General features: G+C 40.3%; 1 long non-coding RNA gene across 1 annotated transcript; it reads left to right on the forward strand.

Annotated features, from left to right (window-relative positions):
* Positions 1-5,321: 5,321 nt before the first annotated feature.
* LOC126407450 (uncharacterized) lies at positions 5,322-7,115 on the forward strand. The gene is made up of 3 exons (XR_007571791.1): positions 5,322-5,372; positions 6,193-6,420; positions 6,746-7,115. It is a non-coding gene; the product is annotated as an uncharacterized LOC126407450 (long non-coding RNA).
* Positions 7,116-9,451: the final 2,336 nt, after the last annotated feature.

A 9,451-nucleotide genomic window follows, 5' to 3' on the forward strand; every position in this document is an offset into this window, starting at 1 on the left:
ACTTATATTGGTTCTGATACTTTCTGAAGGAACTGGTCGGCATATGTGGCAAATAGTTAAGCTAGCTAGCGAGGCTATAAGCCAGGACCACATGGCTCTGAACTTGTTATGGCGCGCGTGTGTGTCCACGAAGCGCCAGCGTCCTCTTTCAGTTGTTCCCAGTGAGCAGAGAGCTATGCCTCTCTTTTCAGAGCGCTCCGAGTGCTTCTAGTCGAAGATACGTCGTGAACTCTTCAGAAAGGCGCGGGTGTCTTCACTGCTACTCTTGCAACTTGTCACCATGGTAACCAAATGCCCCCACCTAAATGCCCACTTTATGTAAATAACATGCAGTTTGGGAAAAAGGATGTAATTTTTTCATTTAGTAGGAATATGTGTTTGTTTCTTTCGCCTATTCTAAAAAGGTGTATTTGATTATTTCTATACACAGCCGGCCCTAAACTGTCCTGCAGTTACATAAATCATATATGACTGGAAAGCTTAGGCTCTTGTTGTTCCAGGGAGCCAAAAGTGTATTCATATGTGATGAGCTTATCTCCCATAGTAGCTATTGCATTGTAGTGAGACCATTAAGACCATTTCCTCTAGATTCATGCAGTTAACATATATAAACTTGAGATGTAGGGCATTGAGAAAGTGCATCTGTCCAAGTTATGTTATCAATAAGCAGGAGTTTCCGAGCAATGTCCAGAACAGAAGAGCTCAACAACTTATCCCAGTAAAATGCAATTTTAACAGAAATCTCAAAAACATCAAATGTCACAGCCTGGATTTTAGATTGAGTGTTTCAGTTCTTGAGTGGTCTGATATAGCTAAATTAACATGATCTGTGTATCCAAAGGTATCAACAAGTTGCTGTACCAAATTATGTCATATGACATAATGACACGATAAAACAAAGTAAGAAGTTGAACCACCTTTTTAAATAAAATTGTACTTTTATTTAACAGAATGGATGGCCCAGCAGGAAATACTAAAAAAGAGATGCCCAAAAGAGCACAAAACCCACCGAAGAAGATAAGATGTTATGAACCAGACCCTGGCTCACCCAGAGATGACCCGGATGGTAGTTGAGTTATTATTTTACTACACGGCTTAGCTATTTTTAAAGTTATTGTTATTTTTAACTTACTTTAGGTGATACTATAATAATCAAAATCTTTGACAGTCTCTAGTCTCTTATCCCCGGGATTATTATTATCAATATATTGGCAGCTTCAGGCACAAACATTGATTTACAGGAATTCGGAAAAGTGAGAGTAATCCTCGCTTGAAACTGCACATTTTACTGACAGAATTTTGCAGCTCTGTAGGTCAATTTATCACTACACTTGGGGCTGGAAGATTGATCTCAAGTTGTTGATACCTGCAGAGACTCTGTTGCCACTTGATTGCTGTTTTTAGGATTTAATTGTTTCAAATGTATTGACAATTTACTGAACAGTTTAAGCAGCCCAATATTAAAAAAAAAAAAAAAAAAAAAACGCAATTTGAGACAAGGTGACAAAAACAGAAGAACATGAAGAACACAAATAGAGATAAGAAAGATACATTTTTAGTTGTGCTAAGGTCTAAGAGGATTAGAATTGAGACCAATAAGATATAGTGGCATGTTTAAGTAAGATTATGAATTTAGCCTGTACTGGTTTACTCAAAATTTCCATTATTTACTCTGTGTTCATTTTCAGGATGTTTCGTATTTTTGACATTTGAAGATGGATACACAACAAAGATTTTTAATGCCTGTGATATTCTAAGCAAAGATGATAAACCCATTGCTTGCTTCAGAGATCTGAAGCCAGGAGAAGAAGTACTTGCAAGATGGTCTGACAGCAAGTTCTACAATGCCACAGTGGACTTCATTGGAACAGCTGACAAGACAGTGGATGTCAAGAAGGGCACAAAGAAGGACATGAAAAAAAGAGATGCAGCTGCTCAGAGATTCTACAACCTTCCATCCCTGTCTCAAGCAGGTCAGTCCACCTCTGCACAGCATCACCCAGATACTGTGGACCACAGTGTCATCCAGCCTCCAACTGCCTGGCCAGTGTACCAACCTCCACCTACCAAGTCATCTCCACCTACCCAGCCACATCACCGGCCTCCACCTATCCAATCATCTCCACCTACCCAGCCACATCACCGGCCTCCACCTATCCAGTCATCTCCACCTACCAAGCCACAGCACCGGCCTGTAACTGCCTGGCCACTGTACCAGCTTCCAGTTACCCAGTCATTGCCACATACTCATCCATATTACCAGCATCCACCCATCCAACCTCTCCACACCAATACACACAAAAACGCTGCTGTTCTTGGGGACCAGAGCCAGGCTAGTAGGTCTGAACTTGAGAATTCTTCAAGCTCATCTGGTATGCCTGAACATGAGAATTCTTCAAGCTCAACTGCAGATACTATAATCATTGAGCGTGATCCAATACCAGATTATGGAGAACCAATTCTCAGACCGCCTGAATCAACAGAAGACAGATCATGGAAGCCATGCGGGGCATGCAAGGCAGAGGTGGCAAAATTAATTGAGGAGAAGGACAAACTGCAGGATGTGCTGTATGGTATCAGTAAGTACATTTTGTCTCTCTGTTGCAAATTTACGCCATTTCAGGATTTCATTGTTCCTTTAACACTGTTCATTTTTTCTCTCACTATTTTCCTAAGGTAACCAATTGCTATTCCGTACACACAAGCACTGTAAAATGAGTTATAATGCAAAGAATGTGGGCAATAATCAAGTGTCACTGATTGTGGAACATTAAATTCTAATTATGTTTAATATTGATAAATGTAAAGTTCTACTAAATTTTGTTACTTTGGACATTTGGGAGTTATTGGGTGCTTAAGCTCAAACTTAAAAGCTTTAAATTGTTTGGTAAAAATCTTTGCCCATGATGAACTCCTTGGATTTTTTTAAAACTTGTCCCCTCCTTTTCTTGACTTTATGAATGCTGCTGTGTCCCTGTAAAGTAATTCATCTTTTGTGTCACAGGTGGTGACCACATCAAGGCATTAAAAAGCTTTCTGGACAAAGTGGAACAGATCCAACCTCAGACTGGTGTTTGGGCTCTAAAAAACTGATGTGGGAAGCAAGAGCTGTATCCAGAAAGTGGCCTCTTCCTCACCTCTACCCGCCTGGCTGCAATCCGTGCGGAAGCAAGGAAGGACTGCCTTTGCTTATTCCATCTTCTTTTCGATGAATTCTTTAATGCAGAGGAGTGCCAAACTGCTGTGGCGTTTGGGAAACACGGAAAGGTGCCAGATGGGAAGACGGTGCCGGATAAGTCCAAAGTCGTTGGGATTCTAAATAAGTACATTACTCATTTGAGAGTTAAAAAAATTTTATGGAAATGTAATGGAAAGTTTTGGAAATTCATTGGTAAAAATATGTGGCAACCCAATATAGAGAGCCAAAGTCACACCCACGGTGGATCCCTTGGGACCTTATTTTGGAAAAAAAAATATGTATGGCAGTGAACGACAAGAGACAACTACTCTTTTGATCCTGTTTGAATTGTGTCATGAATTACACATATGATGTTTGTCAATTTACAGTATAACTTTACAACTCTAAAAGTCACAGTTTGTTGACAAACTGTATAACATTGTGAAAATATGTAATTAGACTACACACTACACAGTTGCATAAGTGACGTCATGCTACTCAGAGCTGCTGAAGCTAGCGTTAACACGATACCTGCATGTTTAGTTCCAGCATGTAGTCAAACATAGATTGGGTCTCGCTTGTTCTTTGGTACCCCAGCTGAAAAGGAACAGGAGTCGCTGGATAAAACACATCAGGCAAGATACATTTGTGTGTGTGTAACAGGTAAGTTGATGCTATTGACGTATACTTTCATGCTTATTTTTATGCTTTTTTTTTATGTCAGGTAACATTAGAATATTGATTAATATAAATTGACAAACATCATATGTGTAATTCATGACGCAATTTATGGGATCAGAAATCAAGTTGTCTCTTGCCATTCACTGCCATACATATTAGGGGTGTCATGATTCTTCAAGTCCTCAATTCGATTTGATTTTCAATTTTAAGGTCACGATTCAGTTCGATTCTCAATCTCTTTTTCTGTTTTTGCACAAATGGTATGCCACTTTAAGACTAGTCTAATCTGGGATCTTGGTTTTATGCCATGATAACTCATTTAATTTTTAATTCTTATTTCAAAAGATGGTCTACATGGTGTCATGAGTGATATAATCTCCATTATTTGTTTGCAATGTACCACACTATGGCCTTTTTGTCAGATTTAAATAATTTATTAACAATATAATGTAAGAATAAGTTGTTTCACCAGTCAGTTGGGAAATAACTAACAGGTTTTATTGTTGACAACACTAACGACAACCTGAGCCTCTAACCGGTGCTAGAGTTCTATATTGGGCCTTTAAGAAGCAGGAACCACAGATTTTTTTCCACAAAAATTCTACTTGTTTAATTTTAATTAACAACTAATCAACTAATAGTTACAGCTCTAGAAAATCAGTTTTAACATCAATTTAAATGTTTTTGTTTGTTTGTCTTCAACGACCTCAAGTACTGCTTAAAGGTAGGATCTGGAGGATTTTCAAACAAAACAAAATATAGACATATACAAATGAAATCCTGCTTAATCATCACCTATGGGCTTCTACTCATGTGTGGTGGTGACTCTGTTTGCAGAGCTCCTGCCCTTTAACTATATTTTGATGTTTTTGTGAGCTCTGACCGCTTCTGGGCGGAGATTTCCCCAGCCAATGAGAGAGCGCAGGTGCCGTGCCCGAGCGTGTCCGAGCGTGCACCAGCGCGAGCGTGCCTGAACCTCTTCTGTGAAGCCTTCTTTCGTACCTCCGGGTTCCGTACACCCGGGAGAGTTGAGCGTGATAGGAGGGGCCAAATTTGAATGTGTGTTTACAAACAGCAACTGGAAAATCCTCCAGACCCTACCTTTAACATGCATCCAACCATCAACTTTTTCAACCTAAAGAAGCGCAAATCATTTTCAAAAATGAAGTTGTCCTAATTCTAGTTTTTATTTCTAGTTTGTTTTCCCTCTTTCTTCTGCCCCTTCTTCTCACATTCAACACCATCTCTGGCCAAATTTTTATCACGTAGCTACATTTAATGTTGTGATTGTTCCAGTGTCCTCACAGTTTTACTGAATTTCCTCATGTGTGAATCATAGAGATATTACAATATGACTTTTGTGATATCAGGACAAAAAAAAATCTCAATACTGTTGTGGTAACTGCTGTTACATTATGCAGTTTGTAATTTGTGCTTTCTTTTCTTTCTTTTATTCTTGCAGCTTACATCATGCGCTGTAGTACACTGGATGGATGGATACCAGTTGAGAAAAGTAAGATCAAAAAAGCTTTCATAAACAAATGCCACATGAGGGGCACAAACACTGTGTAAATTCTTGAAAGTGGTATACTGGAGTGATGGACATTTGTTGAGGTGACCCTGTTCAAGAAAGCCTTGTATACAAATGCTGCATGAGGGCCTTAAAGACTGCAAGTTGTTGAATGTTGTGTATTGTTGTAAAGCTGTGCTGATACTGCTCAAAACCCTGTTAGAGACACTGTTACACTATTTTTAAAAACATAGCTTTACTGAGAAGAGGCACATTTATGTTCAGATTTTATAATGATGACAATGTTGGAGTAGCTTTTGCTGTCTTTAAAGTGTTAACATGTTATTACAGCTACCTGAAATACTCAGTTGTGATTGATTAGTAAGTTAAAGCCACAGTGTGTAGGAATTTCTCCCATCTAACGTTGAACTCATATATTGCATTCAAACGGATAGCGCACTCTAGCGCCTCACTGTTTAGAACGCGTATTGCAACTACGGTAGCCGCCGTGTACCAAAAAGCTATGATAACATTGATGAAACCATGTCATCCGATACTTCATGGAGTGATCACTCAGGTGAAGAGGTTCGTGATTTCATTAATATTGCAAACTGCATCGCATCATTAGTGTTGAGTGTGTATAGGGCAAAAAAAAAAAAAAAAAAATGTTGTTGCCGTGTAGCAGCTAGAATGTAGCTACAATTTGATAACAAACACAAATGAATGTTACCAAAGTGCTAATATTGCTCTACAACACGCTATGATCCTCGTAATGTACTAATTAGTCGGGTTATATTATCCATTTACGTGTGTGCATTATCAGAGATCATCGTCGGGTGATTCAACGCCTGCAACGGTATTGAGAGGAAGAGGAAGGGGGAGAGGGAGAGGAGGGAGAGGAAGAGGCAGAGGACCGGGATGCAGGCGTGGAGGAAGAGGAAGAGGAGGAGGAGAACAACAGTCACGACCACGACGTCAACGACCGGCACCTGCAGCTGAAGATGTTGCTAGAATTGAAGATCTCTAAAGGCAGAGAAGAGAAGCCACAGAGGTGTGTTTACCATTTATTTAGCCAGCAGCACATGAATAGGCTATGAATTTCTGTTCCCCGCCCACCATGCATGTAGTGAAACCATAATCAAAACGTGACTAATTCAGTATTATGGAAAACAAAGGGCAAAATATTACACAGCAATGTTTGCTTTTACACACCATTATAGGTTTTTATAGCTATTGTTAGGTCATTCCTAAACACGTGATTCTTTCACTGGATTACCTGTAGTGCTATTACTATACTGCATAACATGTTGTACAACTTGTAGAATACCTACCTGCATACCTATTAGTCTAACCCTATCTTATTTCCTTTCATTCAGAATCTTCTGCAGGAGATGAGCCTCGAGGACTACAGAGACCTCACAGCTAGATTGTTGGAGAGACAGCCAGGGCTGGTCTTTGATTTATTGGCAGAGCGTCAGAGCAGACATGGTGCCCCTGCATCTGCAGAAGTAGTGGGAGTACCTTGGTGTACCTGCAACAACTGCAGAGACATGCCCACCGACCTGGAAAGAAAATGCTGTGGCCAAGACCCAGCCCACTGTGTGAGCCTCCTGCCACATTTTACACAGTACTGCCTGGATTAGGGGTATTTGAGAATACATCGGCAGTACCGGGAGGAAATAACAGCATTTGGGAATCTAAGGGAGCCTGGTGATGACAACAGAGAATACCGGTATGCAGCTTACAGACACTTCATCTTCTGGCAGCATGGCGCATTAGGGCAGGGGAACAGGCGAGTGATTCCCAGCTGCTGTGTAAGCAGGATAAGGGAAAAATTCCCTGACCCTCAGGGACAAAAGCAGGATAAGGGAAAAATTCCCTGACCCTCAGGGACAATACACCGGCTACATTCCAGCTATATAGATGATTGACACAAGTAGCTTTGTAAATAGTTAAAATGTACAATAAAGGTTAAATACTGTACATTATACTGTAAATAGTTGTAAAGCAGCCATGTAAAGATTTGGAATTAGTATTATTGAGTTCTGTTGATTTCTATCATTGTTACAATGAATAAAAGATGTTACTTGAAAGTGTCAGTGCTGTATTTATTCTACATTAGTGATACAGATGATGTGATCAGTGTCAGAATGAGGTGCAATAGCAACATGACACTCAATCATTTCGAAACTGTACATTTATTCATATGTACACATTTTTTGCAAACTGAACAAAATAACAGATTAATCTGCCTCCAAGTTCGTCTCAGAATGGAAGGCCGATCCTGTGAAAGACATGGAGTACCATTAGTCAAATGCACACAACAGTTTCTCATGAACAGGCATGTGCACACTATAGACCATCAGTGAGAGGCAAAGGTAATGAAATAAAGTAACGGCATGTAGATGTTGGTCACTTACCCAGACCTCTGCTGACCTGCGTCCGGACCAACTCTGATGTCGATGGAGGAGGTATTGGGGGCACTACACCTAGTGTTCTTGGGTCATCCAGGCGAAGAGGCCTCTTCCGCGGCATCCCAGCATCACTTTCGACTCTGCCCTTCACAATCCGTGCTTGCAACTCCCAAATGTAATCGTAGGATTTGTCACACTTGAGGGTATACAGGCTGTACCTGCGGGCATTTTTATTGTACTTCTTCCTAAGACTGAATTAAAAAATGTCAGGTGTTACATTTAGTCATTATGACAACATATTTTATTAAAATAATTGCATATTCATAAAACTAGGTCTGTGACTGACAGTGACACAATTTTCATATGCTTGGCCTTGTATACTACCGCAATGGATTTGAAAAGAAAAGATCTAGATGAAATTTAATTGAAGCTGTGCATCTGATTTCCTCAAGATAATTTCCTTTCAAATCCATTGTGGTAGTATACAAGGTCAAGCATATGGAACTTGTGTCACTGTCCCAACATTTACAAACCTAAATGTATGAATATGCAATTATTTGAATATAACAGATATAGTGAATGAGAGTTTGACCTACATTTGTTGGCCCATGGCTGTTCTGTAGGTCGGTCGTTCACGGTGGAAATTATAATCCAGTGCTGCAAGCAGAACCCTGGATTCGTACACTCGGGGAGTGAATGCGTGTCGCTTGCTGGCGTACATCAGAACATGGTTCTGGAATGATTCCAGATGTGCTGTTGATCTGGATGAATGAAAAGGGAAATTATACCCAGACACAAACACCCACACGACTTGCATATCTGTGAAATCTGCTTGTTTGTAATGTCCCCACACTTTACCTGAAGCGCAGATATTTGTGGACGTCTTTCAGCCAGCGCTACCTGAAGCGCAGATATTTGTGGACGTCTTTCAGCCAGCGCTTGTTGAGGATGATATTTGCTAGCGTTTTGTGGCATTTTGAGTCCCTCTCAATCCACTGTTTTCTCTGTGCATCTTCAAGCTGATTACAAAAAACTGCTCATATGTCTCTGCTTTCTTGCAGGACCACCAAAAATGGTTGACAATATCCCTCAACCAATGAAGGAGAAGATTCTGTCCTTTCACCTTTCCTGCCTTTAGGAGATAAAGAAAACACAAACAGTGCAAGTTAGTCCATGCAACACTTTTGCATGGAGACCTTACAATGATTACACTGATACACAGGCAGGAAGTGGACAGTTTTGTTAGTGTAAATAGATTAATTATAACTTACNTAGTCCTGCCTTTAGGAGATAAAGAAAACACAAACAGTGCAAGTTAGTCCATGCAACACTTTTGCATGGAGACCTTACAATGATTACACTGATACACAGGGTGGAAGTGGACAGTTTTGTTAGTGTAAATAGATGCCACATGTCAAGGCTGTGGTGAATTCCAAGAGACTTATATTTGCCTTTGTCTGGGTCTGTGAAGTACGGATTCATTTGAGTTTCAAACATCTCAATCAGCAGCATTTATAGGTATGTTTTTTTGTGTTCAGACAAACGAGTAAGGAGATGTTACCTGCTTGACAGTTTCGACTGTGACTCCAGTCTTCCTTAGAAGCATCATCCGACGTGCTGTTGACGTGTATCAGCTGGCCGGCTCGGCAGACCTGTCAGAGTCTGCCG

This window comes from Epinephelus moara, chromosome 20 (genome assembly GCF_006386435.1).
Source record: "Epinephelus moara isolate mb chromosome 20, YSFRI_EMoa_1.0, whole genome shotgun sequence".
Lineage (NCBI taxonomy): Eukaryota > Metazoa > Chordata > Actinopteri > Perciformes > Serranidae > Epinephelus > Epinephelus moara.